Source organism: Vicugna pacos, chromosome X (genome assembly GCF_048564905.1).
Source record: "Vicugna pacos chromosome X, VicPac4, whole genome shotgun sequence".
In the NCBI taxonomy this organism is placed as follows: domain Eukaryota; kingdom Metazoa; phylum Chordata; class Mammalia; order Artiodactyla; family Camelidae; genus Vicugna; species Vicugna pacos.
Window position 1 is genome coordinate 87109849 of NC_133023.1, and position 21044 is coordinate 87130892.

The 21044-nt window shown below is 36.3% G+C and overlaps 1 protein-coding gene across 1 annotated transcript in view; it reads right to left on the bottom strand.

The window, feature by feature from the left end:
- The window catches only part of TENM1 (teneurin transmembrane protein 1), a 706272-nt gene that overhangs the window by 393608 nt on the left and 291620 nt on the right, over nt 1-21044 (bottom strand). The window lies entirely within an intron of this gene.

The window sequence follows — 21044 nt, forward strand, 5'->3', positions numbered from 1 at the left end:
GCTTTATTTTGATCTATTTCTTCATCACACCTTGGGATTTGCAGGCTCTCAATCTACTGTCTTGAACTTCATACTACCATGACCCAATGCCTAGTGTACCCTCTGATGCAAAGTATGTGTTTGATAAATATTTGTGAAATAAATAAATGAATCAATGAAAAGATCCCAAAGCCTGATAGAATTTCTCAGGGTTGTGCTCGATGACTAGAAAAATGAGATAAACTCATGGGTTTGAAATAATTAAGGTTGATATGCAAACATCACGCATTCTTTACTCACAAGAAGCAGGTCCCTTTGCTGATGCTCTGTTTATGAAAAGGAAACTAAGTTGGAAGTTGAATGACAACTGTGCTGTGTCTAAGTCCGCTTGGGCTGCCATAACTGAATAGCATAGATGGGGTGGCTTCAACAACAGGAACTGATTCTCTCATAGTTCTGGAGATTGGAAATCTGATATAAGGGCATCAGCATGGTCGGATTCTGCTGAGGGCTTGCAGATGGCCACCTTCTTGATCTGTCCTCACTCCTGCCAGAGAGAGGAAGAGCAAGCCTTCTGTGTCTTGTCTTAGTAGCACACTAACGCCATCATGACCTCATCTAAACCTGATTACTTCCCAAAGACACCCGTCTCCAAATACCATCACATTGGGGGTTAGGGTTTCAATATATATTTTCAGACACACAATTCAATCTATAACACACTGGTTTCATTATTAGGCTAATTACTAAGGGTTTCCAGTCTGAAGGTCAGAGTACAAGAGGATTACATTCTTAAGTCCATCAAACTGCTTAGAATTCCTTGACACCATTACCATCAGCCATTCTATTCAGGTTCCCCCTGTATCAAATCATGCCACTGCCTACTCAGTCCTACTTCTTTCAAACCTCGGGTCCTTTCGTCAAGCATGAACATAATCAGTATTACTGGAAGACTCAAATGCTATCATTCAGGGTGTCATTTTTGCTTTGTCCAAGCTCAAATACAAGCAGTAACAAGAAATGACAATGAACTAGGCATTACTATTGGCATACTAGACATGTTAGTCTTAGATAGCTAACAGTGTTTCTAGTACCTGTAATAAATAAATAAAACTTGTCTCCATTAAGCATTGCTTCATTTTCAAAATGAGATAGTGTTTTTTATCCAAGCTGCATCAGCTTCCACTTTTCCAGACCTATGCCAATTTCATTAACTCCTTGAGCAGCTTTGCCTCGCATTCTACTCATCTGGAACCCCTTGTTCTTACAGCTATGAGCCACTTCATTCAGAACCTAGGAGTGTGTTAGCCACAGCTGACTCCTGTTGTTTCTCCACTCCTCCCACCCCCATCACCACCCCCCCCACCTCAGAGATCTGCTCCTCGCCTCACAACTCCTCAGTGGTTCTTCAGCTAATTGGAACAATGCTCGAAGCTGAGTGGAAGCTAATCAATTTATTTTTCACATAATGCATAAAACACTGCAGCAGCCCATCGGGAGGAAATTCAGATATCGTTAGTCGTTTTCTTTCAACAAAAAACCCCTGCTTTATCTTAAAGGAGGGGTCCAAACTTGATTCTGTTTCTTCTTTATAAATCCATGTAGGCTATGATGCAGATCTCAGCTGAGCTCCCCTACCTCTGGGGCAGCACCATTCGGTGCTTGTCCGTCCATTCACCAAGATGCCTACTTAGTGTTCCATTTCGCGTTCTTGTTTAACTTCCTTGAGGTCTTATGTTTTACGTTCCTCTCCTATTGGGATGCCATAGGAATGCAATGAGCAGATGCATTCAATGATTCATTACCATTAGCAGCCAGAGTGGAATCAAGAGCTTTATCAGCTTCCTGGCTTCCTGGTTCTGCTCACAGGGGAACCATATTATGCCTTACCTTCCTCTCTAGATGCACAGTTTCTCTAGTTCAGCACTCTGTGGAATCTCAGCATAGGCAAAACCTCTCCTTTACTGCTGCATCTAGAGCTTGTGGCACTGGATCTTCTGGCCAAGTAGAAAAGAATTTTCAAGGGTATTCAACTCTACAAGTACTTTAATATTTTTATTAAACAGGTGCATTCCAGGTTATTATTTCTAATGTATCAAATTACTCAATTCTAGAATCTGTTGCCAGGCAAAGGGACACATCCTGACCTAAGTTATTATTAAGTTCTTATAAATGCATGGGTTACAGTCTATAGATCAACATTGGATTTTAAAAAGAAAGTTCCCCTTCTGCACCATTCCCTTTGGTGCTCCCAGCAGCAATTTCTCAGTCTTGATGGACTGTGTGGTTGAATGGGGTAGTAGTGGTGCAAGGGGAGGAGTGACCATTTTGTACTATGTTTTGAGTGCTTCCAGTAAAAGACTATATACGCTCTGATAGCTAATGATAGCTAAGGCTTTTAACCACAGGCCCTTCCACAGAACTAATATTTCATGTTGAAAAATTATATGTCACTAACTGTGGAACTTTGGCAAACATGAATAAAAGTTGTGCTGGAGATAAAATATGTTGTTCACCTGGTCCCTTGAAAATAAACTATCTGCCATTTGGTGTTGTAATTTTAGGAAAATATCTACAGTTGGCTCGATGCAGATGGTGTTTACTTTAATATATTTATATTGCATTCTCTCTCCTTATCACTCACCATCTCCCACTGTTTTTCAAAATGAGCTCCATGGACCACCTGCATCAGACTCACACTTGCAGTTTGTTAAAACTGCAGATTCATGGCCCCATCACAGGCCACGTAATACAGAACCTCTGCGGCTGTGGTCTAGAAATCTGCATATGTAAGAAGCACTCCAGGTGACTAGGGGGGTTAAAAATAAAAGCAACACAATAAATTATTCTAAAAATTAAAATATTTTATTTCATTTTAAAAAGCACTGGGACTTTTTTAAAATTTGACAAGGTGGGGAAATGACAAGATGTGATTGGGTACATATGGAAGGGTTTGGGGAAGTGTCCTGGAGAAAGTGGCATCAAAGTTTAGACCTAAAGGCTGCATGGAAGTTGGGTAGTCAGGGAATGAGATGGGTGAATGGATGAGGGGAGGACAGAGAGGAGGAAGAGGAGATTTTAGGCACAGGGAACAGACTATACAAACGCTTATTTAGAACTGATAGAAGTTTTGCACGGATAACCACTTGGCCAAAATGTAGCCTTCACAGAAAATATATTTAGACCCAAAGGAGAGGGTACTATGGAATTTCAGGCCTTGTGACAACTGTATAAATACCTTTTTCTTCTTGAGGGGAGTGAGGTGGTTGGAGGGAGGTTGGGAAGACATACCCTCCAAATCATACTAGGTGTAAGCCTGGCCCATGATATAGCGCAGGGAAAAAGGAACCTTTGGTACTTCCGTTCTGCTAGGATATTGCTGACCTGCTTCTTTTGATTGGGAAGAAAAACGACTTCAGTGGGTGTCAAGCGGCAGGTGGTGACCACTGTTTCTTTAAAGACAACATATGAAACACTGAAAATTTATTTCCCAATAAACTTGACTTTATGAGCTGAACCAAAAAAGTGCCATACAATAAAAGCATAAGGAACAAGAATATTTCCAACTGCCATTAAATATAATCCAAGGGAAGTGATTCACTGTGGCTCAGGTGCAAGTTCCCTGTCAATACAATTTATAAGGGTTCAGCTTCCAAAAAGCTACACTTCCATTTGACAGTAATTTCCTCTTTTATTTTGTTTTGTTTTAAGTTGACTGCAATTTTCAGTCACAGTTATCAGTTCATCACTTGGATGAAGGTGACCCAGCAGTCCTTCTTTTACCTAATTCCTGGGGTACCCTTAGATTATCTTCACAAGCAAAGTCTACAATGATAACAGGAAAAATAAATTAATTCAAAAATGGAGGCTTATCAAATGCCATCTTCTGTGGGCTGCGTTCTTTATTAAACATGAATCAAACAATCTTTTTGAAATGGGGGGGGTGTGGTTAGCCAGAATCATCTTCTTCCCCCATTGCATGGCTAATTCAACAACCTTAATTAATAAGCCTTTTAAGATGAATTTTAGAAACAAAAGCTGCCATCAATTTGCCAGCCACATGTATTATCTTAATTATTTTGAGACATATTTGTATTTTTAAAAGGACATACAGTTTTCATCAACTGAGTCAAAAGGAGTCACAGAAAACTAGCATTTTAAATGTTGAAATAAATATTTTACAGCTAAATAATTCTAACACTAGTAATGATATCTCTTAAATCAGCATTTCCTAATGTACAGAAAGGTTAGTGTTTTAAAAGAAAAAAGGTCACAATACGAATAAATTTGGGGAACTTTGTGTTAAAAATATCTGTATAGGCTTTTAATTATAGGACTTCTCAGAGTCTTTAATACACTGATACATACCATGAATTACTGAGAGCTGGATATGGTAAGGAGCATTTCCTATACACATTGACTGTTTACCTTTTTCAGTGCATAGTACAAAACTAGGGCTTCGCTATAACATATTTTGGGAAATTAGAACATATTTGGAATAATCATTATTTCTAAACTTCAGAAATGGTATAAATCTTGTTTAATCATTTCTTTAAAAATTACCTGTGTACAAAATATCTTCAAATCTCTCACACTTCACCAATGCTGTCCTGTAATCATCAACTTTCAGTGTTGACAGTGTAGTGTGTCTATAACTTCCATATTGGACATGTAATTCAGGGTGATTAAACCAATTGGACTAAGCCAAGATTACCACTTTACATGATCGATCGACAAACTGTAGACATAATTAAAAGTGTGTGTATGCAAAACAGAAAAAATGGAGAAAGAAGGTTTGTTTGTTTGTTGTATTCGTCCTAGACATTCGTATTCAAAACAGAAAAATCAAATGGGAGTAGTTATCAGAATGGAGTTGTCAGAAACTGGATAAAATTGAGTATTTCTGCAGCATTCATAATTACTTTCAGGAGACTGAACAAGAAATGTGGATCTCAATAAGCCACAATGGTTTGGAATGAGCCTTGAGATTCTGAGTAGGCTTTGCAATCAGCAAATTGAAAAATCTCCAAACAGCCCCAGAAATACCATCCTACAGTATATCTTTTGACATTATTATATATTATCAAAGCAATTGTATTTCTTTTTTGGGGGGTATACATTGTGACATTTTTATATGACAGCTCTCAGCAGGCTTTTTAGTACTCTGATAGGTGACCTAGTTTAGGGAACTATTTTACTTGTTTTAAGAGGTCTCTAATCATGTAATCATAGGTGATTTGGAAATGGCTTTGAAGAAGGACTCTTAGAGCTGCTGAGTTAATAATATGCATTACCGACATTCCATGATATTTTTTATGCTCCCCAAACATTCACTCTCTAAGTGAGCCATTCTTATTCTCTCTTCCTCCTCCTCCCTCCCTGTACATGAAGTATGTGTACATAATATGGGCTGAATTAGAAATGAGTACTCTAATTATATATACCATGAGAAATAGTGTCTCTTGATATAATATAGCCTTGAAAGTCATTCTTAAACACTATTAGTACACTTAAATTTCCTGTGGCCAGCCAAATGGGCACTACCTTTGCCCAAAGTTTCCAGTGCTTTCCAATCCTACTTATCCCTATGCTCACTGACCTCCACTACTCTTCCTATTAAACTGCTAAATGTTACTGATTTGGGGAAAGACCGTTCTGTAAAAAAGAACAGGCATGCTCACATACACACTGTTAGCAGGATTATAAATATGTGGTCTTTTTGAAGGACATTTTAGCACTGTATATATCAGATATCTCATTTATTTTCCTATCAAAGTATTAAATGTGTCTACCCTTTGACTCATCAACTCCACTTCCTACAGCATAATCCAACAGGTGCACAAATATGTATGTACATAGAATTCATTATAGTGTTCCTCATACAAGTAAAAAATTTGAAATGGCCTAATTGCCTGTATAGATAAAGGAATATCAAGCAGCAGACGTAGATTTATATATATGGACATAGAAAGATCTCCAATAACATTGTTAGGAAAGGGGAAAAGCAAGTCATAGAAAAAAACATATCATGATCCTATTTAGATTTTTAAAATATTATAGAAGGATACCTACCAAACTATTATCCAGAGTACCTCTGGATAGGGAAATGGGTTGAGACAGGGTGGGGTGAAAAATAAAGGACTTTTCAGTTTTATATTTTTGTATAGTTTGTTTCATTTTTGCAATAAGCATATAATCATGCATTATTTGTGTAGCTAATATTTTTACAGTAAAATGATACTGCAATAATCTCTAAAATATTAGTTTCAAAAGTCATACACTCAGAGAAGCAGTTGATAATAGTTCCTATCAGGCAGATTAAAGTATTATTAAGGGACACACTCATTATTTCTCTTAGGTTTTAGTCCAGTGAATCATCTATTATTTCTTTGAGTACTGTGTTCCACAGACCCTAGAGTGTCACCCATGTTCATGCTCTTATATAATTCCCTCCTTTGGGTGTAGGCACAGCTTCTAACCAGTAGTATATGGCAAAGGTGATGGGACATCACTCCTCTAATTACATTACCACTAATACACATAAGACTCACTTTACTAGCATCTAGCAGAGAGCCTCTTTCTCTCTCTCTCTCTGAAGCTGACTCTGAAGAAGCTGTCACACTGAGTGGCCTATGGAGTGGGTCTGGAGTAGGTCATCAAAAGGACATGACTACCAGTTGATACTTGAGCTGGACCCAGGCAATCAGAAGCTCCTCACCCCCTCCCCATCCCTTGGATTGTATGTTCTGCCCTCATTCCCATAGTAAGAGCTGTTTCAAAGAAGTGACCACATGGATGATACAAGTGACTGAAACCAGTTAAGGCCTCTACATAAACTTTTAAGATTCTAGCAGGTGGGTGCAGAGATATATTCATCTTGCGGCTGCCCAAGACAAGCCTCGTGTGTAAGTTCCCTTGCTTATTAAACCTGCCACCTACCAATCTGGAGTTGTCTGACTCTTTCCTCCGCCTCTCCTTGCCATCTGAGTGCGGGAGCCAGTTTCAGATTTTTTACCTGGGGAACTCCTGAGTTTGTGAACCCACGGTGCCATGTGGCAAGGACTGGAGAGCAGCCTCTAGTAGCTTGAGAACCATCTGTGGCTTATAGCCAGCAAGAAAATAGGAAAGTTGGTCCTACAACCACAGGAATTTAATTCTCCTAACAAGCACATGAGCTCAGAAGAAGATCCTCAGATGAGACATCAGCCCCAACTAATACCATGATATCAGCCCGGTAACACTCTGAGCAGATAATTCATTTGGGTGTGCCCAGACTCCTAACTCATAGCAACTATGAAATAATAAATGTTTCCTGTTTTAAGTCCTTAAGTTTGTGCTCATCTGCTACACAGCAATAGAAAGCTAATGGAATTACCTTGTTGTACAATCTGTCTGATGCCACAGTAACCAGTGGAAGACAAGAGAATGCACTCAATTGGCTATTTTGTCTACCAGCTCCCTCTTCCTGAATCACTAACAAATGTACACACTTGGATGTTTTAAATCACTTTCTGTATGTTAGACACTATCCTCTGCATTTACATCCCTTTCTTACAACAACCTCACATTACTCCTATGAAGTGGTTACAGGTGAGGATGCTGTGGATTTAAAAGGTTACAAAATTTGCCCAAGGTGGCAAAGCTAGTAGGTAGCTAAACCAAGAGTCATACCCCCAATCTACGCTTAACAGGACATTTAAAAATAGTCATCAAATGATCCAGTGTTTAAAAACTCACTTCACTTTCAGATAGTACATTCAAAATCAGTGATTAAAAAAGAAGTTGGTAGTCTGGCTATCCACCCAAAGGCACAAAATCTAATACTATTTCTTTTCCCCCAAATATGTTATATTTTCTAGTGATTTAAAATAAAAACTCAGTAAGCATTATTAACAGTAGAACCTGGCTACAATATCACACAGCTTTATGTATTCTGCCATTCACATCATTTCCTCTTTGAGTCACACCAAATACAGTTGTGGCTGATAACCCATATCAGGGATAGTTCTGATCCTTAGTATCAGGAGATCAGTGACTTTTTAAGTTCACATGGGCTTCCTTTTAAAGGAAGTAAACCCTACAAAACTAAAAAGCCAGAAGCATAGAGCTGCATACCAGAATATGACACAATCAATGTAATCATCAATAGGCAAGTTGAGATAAACATCATACTGACAGGATATGTAGCGGAAGAAGGCCAGAGGAAGAATGACTCAATTTTATTTTTCCCATGGGCAAAGGCAGAAAGAGTGTCATTGCGAACAAATTAAAGTCCTACCACAAAGCAGTTGTACAATGTGCCATGCCAGAAAGCAAAGGGCAAACCACTAATCTCAACAGATAATAATTAGAAAAAAAGGGTACAGAAAAAAAAAATCAGGAATACTAGGACTAGGACGAAAGGACGTTAGGAAATATCACTCTCAATTGTGATGACTCTTCTAGAATGTGCATTTTGACTGATTTTATAGGTTGTGATTTTCTCACCGCAGGCATTCAGAATTGGCATTCAAACACTAGGAGAGCCAAGTTTAATTAACTTAGACTTCTGAATAAAGAGACAACCAGAGAGCAAGAGGGACATCCAATGCTATGGCTACAATTTGCTGTTCAAACTGCAGAACCATATGCACTGCTGCTTTTATTGCCTCTTCACCTTATCAGCTGAAAATTGTGCCACATCAAGAAAATGATCTCTGTGATCCACATTTTATCCCATTTATGACCTCTCTCCTTTCTGCTTTCCTTCAGAATCAGTGCAATGTATAATTTGGCTCCTGAGATCAGAGACTGAGGTCAAATTGAAAGGAGTCAACTCCAGGAGGACGGCTTTGAATAGTAAAGGATTAACGCTAGAGGATAATCAGGTAGATTCTCTGAGGACTCCAGAAAACTTTTGGTTTATATCTGGTCATTTTGGGATGAGATTGGGTAGAAAAGGACAGATAAAAGATCAAAATATATCTTGTCTCTAAGTGGCATGCATGTGTCTATGCACATACACACACAACACAAAAAGAAATTCACGATATTCTGGCAACCCACAATCAAGTTCAAATCTCCCTGCTCTAAAATACATCTCACTACTCTTCTACTTGACCTTGGGCAGAATGATGAAGCAACAACAGTGAAGGAGCCTAAAAATTCTGGAGAACCTATAGAAATCATTTCTCCCAAGGGAACAACTACATAATAGTATTAACTTCTACTGAAAGTTTAAGCAGGATGAGAACTAAAATGAGGATTTGGCCAAAATGTCAGTGACTGTAATAGAATAATGGAAATAGAAGTCAAATTACAGTGTACTTCATTTATTTGATTTAATAAACACTTATTTTGCTCTTACTATGTATCAAACATTGTTATAGCTGATGAGGATTCAGACAAAAATCCCTACTCTATAGAGCTTAAATTCTAGTGGGAAAAGCAGATAAATAATAAGACAATTGAGTTAAAGTATGATAGATGGTGACAAAGGCTAAAGGGAAAATTAAAACAGAGAAGGGAGATAGAGTGTTATGTGTGAGTAAGGAATCTGAGTCGTAATTTTGTATTACATGGTCAGGTAAGGACTCACAGAGTAGGTTATAATTAAGTAAAGACCTGAAAAAATTAAGGAATAATCCATGAAGAACTTAATGGTAAAGGAAGAAGGATTTACAAGACAATGGAGAAATTAATAATGCAAGCAAGAGAGAAATAAAGGTTTAAGCTCCAAAGGAAGTGAGGAATGTACAGGATTGAAAACACAGAGTGAGAGCTGACATGGAGGAGAAGGAGGGTTACTTCTGACTGTGAAACTTCTGGTGAGACTGAGCATAAACACAGGAATGCTGAAGGTGGGGTGACAGGAAGTTGAGGAAGCTTCATGACTGACGGCCTGTATTTACTCTGTGAGGTAAGAAGCAACAGCAACTTCTGCTGTCTGTAAGGGTGTGGGTAAAGTTAGTAGTTCAAACAAGATGGTGTCAGAGCAATAAGAATGGGTTACTTAGAAAAGTTGCTGACTTAGGGATAAAAATAAGGACAGGAGATAGTCTTAGTCTTAAGGGCTCGGCTAAGGTTTGATATTATGAATCTGAAGTGGCACCAATCAATCAGGTAGGTGATTTTCTTTGGCAATGGTCAGCGTAATGAGAGAAAGAAGAAAGAAAACATCAAGTGAAAAAGATCCAAGATTGGCAAGATGGTGCAACACAAGGATGTCAATGAGTTCCCGGTTAAAATATGTTGGGATTAGTAAGAAAGAAAGCATGAAAAAGTCTGAAGGGTAGATAGGTAGCTAGGGAGTTGAGAGGACCTAGAGTTCTTGATGATACCAGAGGCGATTTAGCGAGAGGGAAGGAGTGGAAACAGTGTTAGTGACTTGCTAAAGTGGAATGGAGACAATGATCACTGGACTGAAAAAGGTCAAGGAACTATGAAGGTAGGATTTCAGATGAGTTATCTGCCAAACTTAGAGGCAGATTATTTCAGGTAGATATTTTTTTCTATCAAAAAAGTAGATTCATCAGTCCAAACCAAAAATTAGGAAGAGTATAAACCTAGTACACATAGCATCATTCTCATGGTCTAAAAAACATTAAAATGCCAATTACAAAAAACCTATTGTGATAGAACAACAGAAAATATATTTTGTGAATACTGGTTGGAGAAATAATCTCAAAATCTAAAGACATACTTTAACTAAATAGATACTCTCAACTGTTGTTACACAAAATAGTGGAAAACACATTTACGCTTAAATAATGACTACTAAAGTAATAAAATGCATTAACTCTGGGCAAGTAGGATAAATTTATTCAATAAAAGATAACACAAGTCCAGCTATACTGCAGTAAACTCTATCTGGTAGGATAATAGAAAAATATAAAATTGAATTGGGTTAAAAATGATCTTTTTTGCAAATGGACATGTAGAGAATATTTTGTACTTGAAGACTGAATATTAGCCAACATCCCTAAAGAAAAAAGAAAAAAAATATTAATTCAAGTCTGTTTCATAGCCTTCTCACCTATGTAATTTTCATTATTGTTATTTTCGGATGTTCTGACTTAATTAAAGCCATTAGTACCCAGGAATAAATGAAAGTATGTTTGCTATTTCATAGGTCTGTAAGATTTTCAACTATTTTACATTTGACAACTGGTGTCCAAATTTTCTTGTATTTATTTTTATAAGTCATAATTCTTAAAGTCAAGACAAACCTTGACTGTAGAAGCATATACTAAACTTTCATCTATGACTTTTCATTGATGTCTTTTCTTACCTTATTTAGCCATTATCTGCCATTTAGAAAGTATGTATACAAAACCATCTTTCCTAACCATTATTGGGCATGACTTATAATGCATTGCTTTGTGTGGAATTCTCCACCCACAGAAATAATAATTCCATACAAATAAAATTAAACTCAGATGTTTGATCAAACTGTTATGTTGAACCATGCTAGAAATAGAGATTTTAAAAAGGATAGAGTTTGAGTAAGTATAATGAAGAGCATGTAACATGCTGGAGGGTTCTAATATCTTCCTTTTTAGGATTCCTTAATTAAGTCCTTCATTGTGTGTGGTTACCTCTCAGTTTTAATTTTGCAGTAATTTTGCCATTAAAACTTAAGTTCTCTGAAGGATCAGGGTGACAGGTGAAGGGGAGAAAAGGGAAGTTGAAGTTTCTGCCTTTCCCTCTTATCCAGATCATATTTCCTGTCATTTTACATTTTGGATTCTTTTGGAAATGACAGTCACAAATACAAGAGGGAAAAGAAGACTCGGGGAGGGAGGATGGGAAATAAAGACAAGGGGAAGGGAAGGTTTGTGTACAGGAGGTAGGAAGGTACTTTGGAGGAGCTTTCCTACCTTACACATGTTTGGGGAGCGGGATGGTAAGGGGAAAGAAGTAAATTCATCAATAAAGTCACCATAGGAAGAGAATAAGAGTGCTCTTATAGGAACCATGAAGGGATGTTATGTAAGGTAGTGGGACTTGCAGTTTTTTTAAAAATACGTCGTTATTATATACCATCATATTGTGTCCTAGACACACATTTTACTCACTGCCATTTCAATTCTAACTGCCAGTTATCCTTCTTGCTAGAACCTAAGCTGTTAAAGCCAAATTTAGTAAAGCAGATCATATGAGAAATGAGTCTCAATATTCTTTTAGGTTATTCTAGTTTCCACTGGGAACATTTTGCTTGCGCTTCCTTTGGACTTCTCACTTCAGAAAAACCTTGCCACCTGAAGGCATCCTTTAAAATACAGATGGGTCACATGAAAAGATGCTGAACTATGCTAATAACTAGGGAAATGCAAATCAAAACCACAATGAGTTATCACATTACATCTGTCAGAACGGTGATCATCAGAAAAGAACACAAACAACAAATGTTGGCTTTGATGTGGAAAAAAGAGAACTCTTGTACACTGTTGGTGGAAATGTAAATTGGTGTGGCCACTGTGAAAACAAACTAGTGAATGCAACAAAAAAGAAACAGACTCACAGATACAGACAACAAACTAGTGGTTACCAGTGGAGGGAGAGAAGGAAGCAGAGGCAATTTAGGGGTAGGGGATTAAGAGGTACAAACTAGAATGTATGAAGTAAGCTACAAGGATGTAATGTATACCACAGAGAATATAGCTAATATTTTATAATAATTACAAGTGAAACATAACCTTCAAAAATTATGAATCACTATACTGTACACCTATAACATATAATATTGTACATCAACTATACTTCAATTAAAAAAAGGAAAAAATATTAGTGCACATAAAAATAAACAAAACAAAATAAAATGAAATACAGATGGAAAGTCCTATAAAGAGTCTGTCATGGTAAGACCATTTAAATGATAAATCAGATTCTTGGTACAAAAGAAATATTAGGGAAGTTAACTCCTAAGAGAAGGGGACAATATACACAGCACAGTTACTCTAATTGTTGCCAACATGATAAATTATGCCAATAAGTATGCTTTTGCTTCTCAAGGTCAGTAGGTTGAAAACAGAGTTGTCAACATAGGGGCTTTCTATTATCCACAAATATTTGATGACTATCAGACAATAAAAAAATAATAATTCTTTAGCCACTATCTCAGAAAGATGAGAAAAGATCTTTTCTGGATAGCGTTTTTGAATCTTCAGGTACTGATCCACTAGTGGGTTATGAAATCAATGTATGGTGTCATGAAAGGCACTTTAAAACAAAAGAAGAGAATATTCTAGGGTAGGGTAGAATAGGATAGGATAGGATAGGATGGGATAGGATAGGATAGGATATCACAGTGCATTGGTATGTTGTGCTTTGTGAAACTTGTTTAGTATAGACGCACATATTTTGAGTTTAGTGGGTTGCAATGGAAACTGTATTTCTTATTGTGGATCACTGCCAAAAAGGTTTGAAAGTTACTGTTTTAACAGGTGTCTCTACATCTCACAGAGAGTAAAGCTTTACTCATGACCACAGAGATAACCAGAAGATTATTTTTCTCTGAAAGAAAATCATATTTATCTCATTTTCAGGAGAACAAATACTTCTCAACTGGGAAAAATGATATATAGATGAATATGAATCTCCCAGATGATAAAAAAAATCAGCAAGTTGGAACAATAGAAACATAAAAGAAAAAAGAGAAAACTCCCTGTGAAAACAGAAGGGCAAAAGTGGAGACAATTCAAATGCTTATCAACTGATGAATGGATAGATAAAGTGCATTGTATCCATACAATAGACCGTTATTTGGCAATTAAAAGGAATGAAATGCTGATGCATGTTATACCATGGACAAATCCTGGAAACACACAAAGTGAAAGAAGTCAGACACAAAATGCTACCTATTATATGATTTCCATTTGTATGAAATATTCAGAATAGGCAAATCTATAGAGACAGCAAGTAGATTAGTGCTTTACTAGAGCTGGGTGATACAGGGCTAGGGGGATGATAGCTAAAGGGAGGAGTCTCTTTTTGAGGTGTTGAAAATGTTCTAAAATCGACTACGGTTGTGGTTGCATACAACTGTGAATATACTGAAAACCACTGAATTGGATGGCATGTGAACTATATCTCCAAAAAGATTTTTAACAAAACAGAACATTCTTCAAAAACAAGAGGCTCAGAAGCAACGTCAGTATCAATATTAAGCACAGGTCAGGAAAAACAACCACTAAGCCAAACTTTGATGGAGCACCATTGCTTTGCCTAGTCAGTATTTTTCAACCTTCTTTTTGGAAAACTGTATCTTAATTTTTTTTTTTTTGTAAACTACCCTTGTCCAACTCTCATGCTTTGGTTAAGATTGACCTCATTCTCAGCTCCCCAGGTAGGTCTTTAATGGGCTTAGACAATCAGAAAAATCTTACTCCTCTGGACATAATGATTGGTTCAGGTTTGAGTAAATGATTAAATCAAAGAGAATGAGATGCATGCAGACATTTCTTAGAGTTTCTGAGAAAGGTTTTCTTCCCCCACTAGAAGAGTTTCTGTCACCACTACATAGTCTGACAATGTAGCTAACACCTAAAGAGTAGACTTGAGCCAAGGGACAGAGATAAACTATATCTTGGTGACATAAATTGAGCCCTGATCAAGTCATACCTGAAGACAAATCTACACCTGAAGTCAAACATTCACCTTGTCTTTATGCCAGATTGAACAGAGTAATCTGGTTATGGTTTAAAGCCTGGAAAATAGGGATAATAGCAGGAAATTGTGCAAGGCTTAAATCAAGGTGTAGACCAGGTTGTGTACTCATCTGAAGCTAGGGTCTTCATCCATGTTTATTTCTTTTTTTGGCAGAATTTAATTCCTTGTGGTTGTAGGCCTGGGGTCCCCCATTCTATTGCTCTTTGTTGGCCAAGCACCACTCTCAGCATCTAGAGACCACTCTCAGGTCTGTCCCATGGCCTCCTACATGTCAACAACAGAGAACCTTCTTCACACTGAATCCCTCTCATTCCTCAAATATGACTTTTCCTTCTGCCACCAGCTACTCTATGCTTTTAAAGGACTCATGAAATTAGGTTAGGTCCACCTAGGCGATCTCCCAGTCTTAAAGTCAACTGATTAGTAACCTTAATTACATCCACAAAGTTGATTTTGTCATGTAACCTAAAATAATCATGGGAGTAACATCAAGGAGTAGAGATCATAGGGGCCATCTTAGAATTCTGCTTACCAGATATTTGATATGTTTTTTGATGCAATCTGAAAATTTCTTTCTTGTAGTAGATGAGTATATTAATAAGGATTAAGTTCAGCTCTAAGTGAAAGAAATTTGTTTCTTAAACTTAGATAGAAGTTTATTTTTCCTCATACATATAAATATATGAATGGGTATTTAGGGTTGGTATGGTAGCTTCACAGTAATTTAATCTTTAATGATTCAGGTTTCTTCCACTTTATTGTTCTTCCATCCACAATACAGTTTCCATTTGTGGCCAGAAATGACTGAGATAGCACCATTCATAACATATGTATCCCAGCCAGTGAAGGAGAAAAGAGGAGATGCAAATATCCATTATCTTTAAAAATATTTTCCTATAAATTGTACATATACTTTCTTTCTATATTTCAGAACATAGTCATATGAGCAAACCTAGATGTAAGAGCCCCTAGAAAATTAAGTTTGTTTATTGTGGTGGTCAGAGTCCAGCTAATATTTGTTGGTTCATTATTAAGTAAGAAGGATATAACAGATACTGAAGAAAAACTATCAGCCTCTGCCACAGTATGTTTATCCCACTGACAAATACTAATATGGTGACTTTTTATGTTTAATTATGTCATATTTTATGTTTTCTAAATATTTTGTTTCTTTTCTCTTAATTGATATAGTATATATTTTCTGTTCGTTGTGTGTATTATATGTGCATGTTTCTTCCGATAAAGTAGAAGTTCTGTATCCTGTTTTTAGTTCTACTAATACCTACTAGTGGTTATCTTTGTAGTTATACATTTATAAAATATTTTATTTCATAATTCACTTCCTCATTTATTTATTTATATTTATAAAATATCATACATTTTTGTAGCCAGTATCCAGGGATGGTATTAGGGAGAGGCAAGTGAGGCTCCTAGGGCACAGATTTAAGAAGGCACTCACTCTTTTGTGAAGGGTAGTGTTGGCACCTGAGATTGAGTGCTACCTTAAAGTCAGTGCTCTAGACACCTTGCTTGCTTCATATTTCATGAGTTCTATTTTTCACCCCCATGACTTTGTAGGGACTGATTCACTGTCTTCTGTTAAAAGAGTGTTGAACTTTACTGTGAAGTAGTCTCAGGGCAGCCTTATATATATGTAACTGTTTTACCTAGATGTACTAAAGATTCTTGAAGCCCTGTTACTTTACTGGTGTGCATCTCAGTGGTCATTCTTTTAACACTTTTCCTAGGATATGTTTGCTTTTTCAACCTATAATTTAATGTATTTAATTTCTAGCATGTTTTCTTGAATTTTATCTTTGCATATTTTGGTAATACTTTTGTTTGGTTCTCTTCTTTGGGAATAACATTTGCATTTAGATTGGATCTCCTTTGCCCACATTACATAAATTTGATTTTCTTTCTATTTCTTTAAAACTATTTGTTTATCCCATTAATTTCCCTTGCTTTTCTCTGTTCCTCATGTGTCTTAAATGTATTTTTGGCAATGTCTGTTCTCCTTAATGCTGCTTCTGATGTTTGCTTCATTTTCATGATTATTTTTTTCTCTTTTGTTACTTTCCTGAGCTTCACTGTCTCACATTTTATTCCTTTATGTTGTTTCATTATAGCTTTATCACTCTCCTTTGAGCTCTCTCATTTATGTACTATGCCTTTTCAAGGCAATATTTTTTGTTTCAAGTTTTTTCTGCTTGTGGGTCATATTTCTCTAGTGAGTACTTATCTGCCATTTATTTTTCCTATTTATTTCCTTATTTTTTCTTGTAGTTCCTTTGTAGAGATTATGTTTTGGTTCCATTTAGATTATTACTTATCTTTGAATAAGGTTAGTTCTTCCTAGACCAGCTATAAGTAACACGTTCATGTAGGGGGGACAGGCTAATGCACTGCTCCCGACTAACAGGAATTTTCACTGATTCAGAGTAAAGATCTTTGACGTGTGTGTGTGTGTGTGTGTGTGTGTGTATGTGTGAAGCAGAGAGGTAAAACTGTTTTATATTTTATTTATCTCCAGTCAATGAATATTGGAAGCTGTAAAGCTACTCAAAATTCAGTCTCTCTCCTCTATCGTTACTCAAAATGATCACTGCAAAGATGATGTATGTATATGCTTCCTTGTTCAGACTTGAACTCCCTTTTGCCCATGGAAGCTTCCACCAACAGTCTACAGAACCCATTACCATTTTTCTAAATAAAGGATTATTGGTTTATTTCACAGTGTGAGCTGATTACTTTGGGGATGTTTGCTCTGCTTTGTCTGAAAACTAGTCATCTCTAGGCATCTTCCAACATTCTTTGATCATTGTGGCACTTCGGAGCCTTTATCCATTCATTGTGATTCAGACATAAAATTATTCTGCTTTTCATTCTCCTTTTGTTTTGGGGTAATTTTAGAGAAAAGAAAGGGCAGGGTCCACTTTACTTTGCCATTCTAAAAATGTTAGTCACCTTTAGATTTTCCTTAGGCCACAGTGTCTTTCTTCTCTGCCCGTGTGACAAATTCCTACTTATCCTTTAAGTCTTAGCTCAACTGTCACATACTTTATGAAACTTTATTCTACTTCCTCAAGATAACTTAGGCACTCTCTGCTCTGTGTTCTCATTGTATTTTGGACATATTTATTATAAAGGACATATTGTATTGAATTTTAATTGTTTGCATATCTCTCTTTCTACTAGGCTGAGTTTTCTAGGGCAGGGGCTGTGATTTATTGGTCTTTTTATCTCCACCACTTGCTTGACAAATAGTGGTTATTCAATAAATATTGTTGAATTAGTGAATGGATTCCAATCAATATTCTGCAATGCCATAACAGTTGTCTTTCTAAAGTACACATCTTATCACATTAACAAATAAATTGGTGGGGCTCCACATTTTCAGGAGAAAAATGTGGAGCAGAGGAGGTCCTTGCAAACTGGCCTGAAATTATCTTGAAGTATTATATTTTATCTGTCTCTGTTAGCCTGCTATCACTTAGCCAGACTTAATTTCTTGCAATTTATAAAATATGCCATGTTTTTTAATGACTCCGTGATTAAGCATATTCTGTTTACTCTGCCTGAAATGTCCTTCCTTTTCTGCCTGGTAAATTCGTATTCACACTTCAAATATCACCTTCTATGTGAAGCCTTTCCAGATTGCCCCAGTTTGTTATTTTATTCTCCATGCTTTCATTGCATGCATTTTGCGTATCTCTTTATTATAAAAATTACTATATCACACCATAGTTATTTGTTTGTCTACTCCTCCACCCCACCAGCTGATTATGAACTACTCAAGGTCAGAAAAAATCTAATTATTTATTTCTGGATCCCCAGTCCTTTGTACATGGTAGGTGCTTGACAAATGCTTGTTGAATAAATAAATTCTAGTGTTGAAACAGACTTTAATAAATGCTAACACATGCTTTCACTTTAAATTGTAAAAAACATTTTATTCTACTTATATCTTCCAGACCCTTCAAATGACTTTACTCACTGAATCAATTCTGGACATAAATAATGACTCGCAGAAATCATTTGATGAGTTTGCTCTTACAGAACTGTCCCACCATGCGGCACTCACCTAGTAACTTGCATTTGAGCTCCTCCAAGTGTGGTTTATTTCAGAAATCTTAACTAGTGAATTAGATCGACCTTGCAGTGATCCAATCAAACCCATCGTGATAGGCTGTCTTGACAATTGGGAAAAAATATTGATCTTATTCTGGTCAGTTGGCCCAGTTGCATAGAGACAAGCTAATAAAGCCATCAGAATTACTTTTTATCAAAACCACTAGGTCTAAGTAAGCAAGCTGCTAAGTAGAAAGCCTGTGACATTTTGTTTTTAATCCTTATCTCTCCCCCAACACTTCCCTATATCTCTCCTATAAGAATGCCTTGCTCCCAAAGGGGATTTTAAGATGTTTAATAACTTAAAAAGTCTCACAAAAAGTAATAATTTTTCATACAATAGCTGAAGTAAAGCAAATTCATACACTGCAGTTAATTATATTTAAGGCATCAAATTGATTCTTTTCAACTCATTGGCATATGATGCATGCTGCTAATTAGATAGGGAAATCTTGTCACAATGGCTTGGTCTATAGTAGATTAAAATTGCAAAATTTATATTTAACAGTCCAATCATATATCCATAATACATTTTTCCCTTTCAGAAAATGTTTTCTAGAAGAAATTTATTTCCCTTCTGAACAAATAAAACTAAGTTTAACTGAGTTTCTTACTAAAATTCCTCCTTTTGTAAATATGTTCACCATTTCCAACTTAATTTTTTAATCTTTTGGCTAGAGGTACCTGAGAATGTATATATTTCTAATGTCTAGATTGAGCAATTAAACATATTAAGGCTTCAGTTTGGTATTGGGTGCATTACATAGGAAAACATTGATTACTACTTAATATATATACTATCCCCCAAAATGTGTAATAAGTTTGAGGTTGATTTCTTTATTACTCTAATAATAACTGTCAAGGTGCACCATTCATATAATAAGACTTTAAGTTTTGCAAAATACATAGGATAAATATAACCAGTAATTTAAAGATTGTTCATAATGCAGTATCTTGAGGAATGATCTTGCCTGGAGCAAGTGCTTGGTTTTTTTATGTCCATATCCCTCTTGTGTTAATTAAAAATGTTATTTTATCATATCCATGTTAGAAAATGTGACATTTAACATAACTAATTTACTTAACAGGAAAAGATGAACAAATTGCTGACCTAATTTTTTTGCCACACATTTCACATATTTGAACTTCACACCTATCACATAGAAGGGGTTATACGATGAAACAATTAAAATCATAAGAAATCTGAAAAAAAAAGACTAAATATTTTTCCTTCAACAAACATATATTTCCCCTTTCCTGTAAATGACTAGTAAGTCTTAATTGCACTAAAAATGGAGCCCACCTTAAATAAACCCAGCTAGCAAAAAGCCCAAGTTATGAAAATCATCAATTTGGGAATAGGGTAATTACTTGCATTATAATGTGACCAGATTTTCTAAAAGATTAGTTTGTATACTGATTCCACCCAGTAGGTAAAACTATGCAATGATTTGCATACAGCGAACACTTTAGGAACATGCTTCACGCCGGTACTAAGAGACACCTGAGTTTCAACAGAGCGCTTAAAAACTTACATTCTTAAACAAGCTAGCAAGTACTCAAATGCACCGTGATAAGGCGGCAGTTGCTATGCATTAAAGTTACAAGACCTATAAACATATTATTGGAGAATTATTTTCTGGAGCAAAACAAAAATGGAACTGGCATGGAGAGGGAAAGAGCCAGAACAGTGACGAACAAACAGCAGTCTTTTCTCATCCATATCAGGACTGGGTAATAAATTACTCTCTTCTCTCTCACACTGTCAGGAGAAAACGATGTTTAGATTAAACCTCGCTAAGGCCTAAAAGGATAATTTGTCAGTATTTTCCAGTTTACTACCAACACAGTATTGATTTGCTAGGGCTCTTCTTTTCTATTTTATTTACACTAATTCAATCTGGAACAACTGAAACCTAACTTGTTGGAAAGCAAGATTTTTCTTTATTTTACGTCTCACAGGTCCAAAGTATAAGGTACAAGAAAATATGTCCAAATTATTCTTTTTAGTTCTTGTGGGTAAAGACCAACCTATTTGTTGGAGGCAAACTATTATCTGAGAAAATCACTTTTCTGCAGAGATTTACCTTGGGCTAATTTCTTTTCATAAAACTGTAGTTCTTAGGAGAACGTGATAAAAAAAAACAAGTTCCAAATGACTGCCCAATTTAGCAGACTCGTGACTCTAGTTCTAGGCAGCTGCTTAGAAACGAGAAGTAAAACAGAAACATCTTGATAAACCTTCTTGTGGCTGAAGCTGATAAAAATGGCAGCATTAGTTTGAT